The sequence below is a fragment of the Plasmopara halstedii genome (assembly GCF_900000015.1).
Source record: "Plasmopara halstedii genome assembly, contig: Scaffold_323, whole genome shotgun sequence".
In the NCBI taxonomy this organism is placed as follows: Eukaryota; Oomycota; class Peronosporomycetes; order Peronosporales; family Peronosporaceae; genus Plasmopara; species Plasmopara halstedii.
In genome coordinates this window covers 1,248,006-1,248,254 of record NW_020187244.1, presented here as the reverse complement: position 1 = coordinate 1,248,254, position 249 = coordinate 1,248,006, and positions in this window count along the sequence as shown.

Here is a 249-nt window from a genome sequence, read left to right as displayed (position 1 = left end):
GTTCGCGATGCGATGGCTGAAAGCCAAGACCTGCAGAAACAATATGCAGATGAAAAGGGAAGAGGCAAAATGGAAAGTTTTAAAATCGGAGACCTGGTTTTATTAAACTCAAAAATGTGACTACATATGCAGCCTCTGCTATCTTCAGGACGAGGCTTCGTCCACTGTTTAGACCGTTTAAGGTTGTGGCCAAGCGGGGTCTAGCGTATACGCTAATCCTTCCCAAACGGATGCGCACCGACCTGGTGC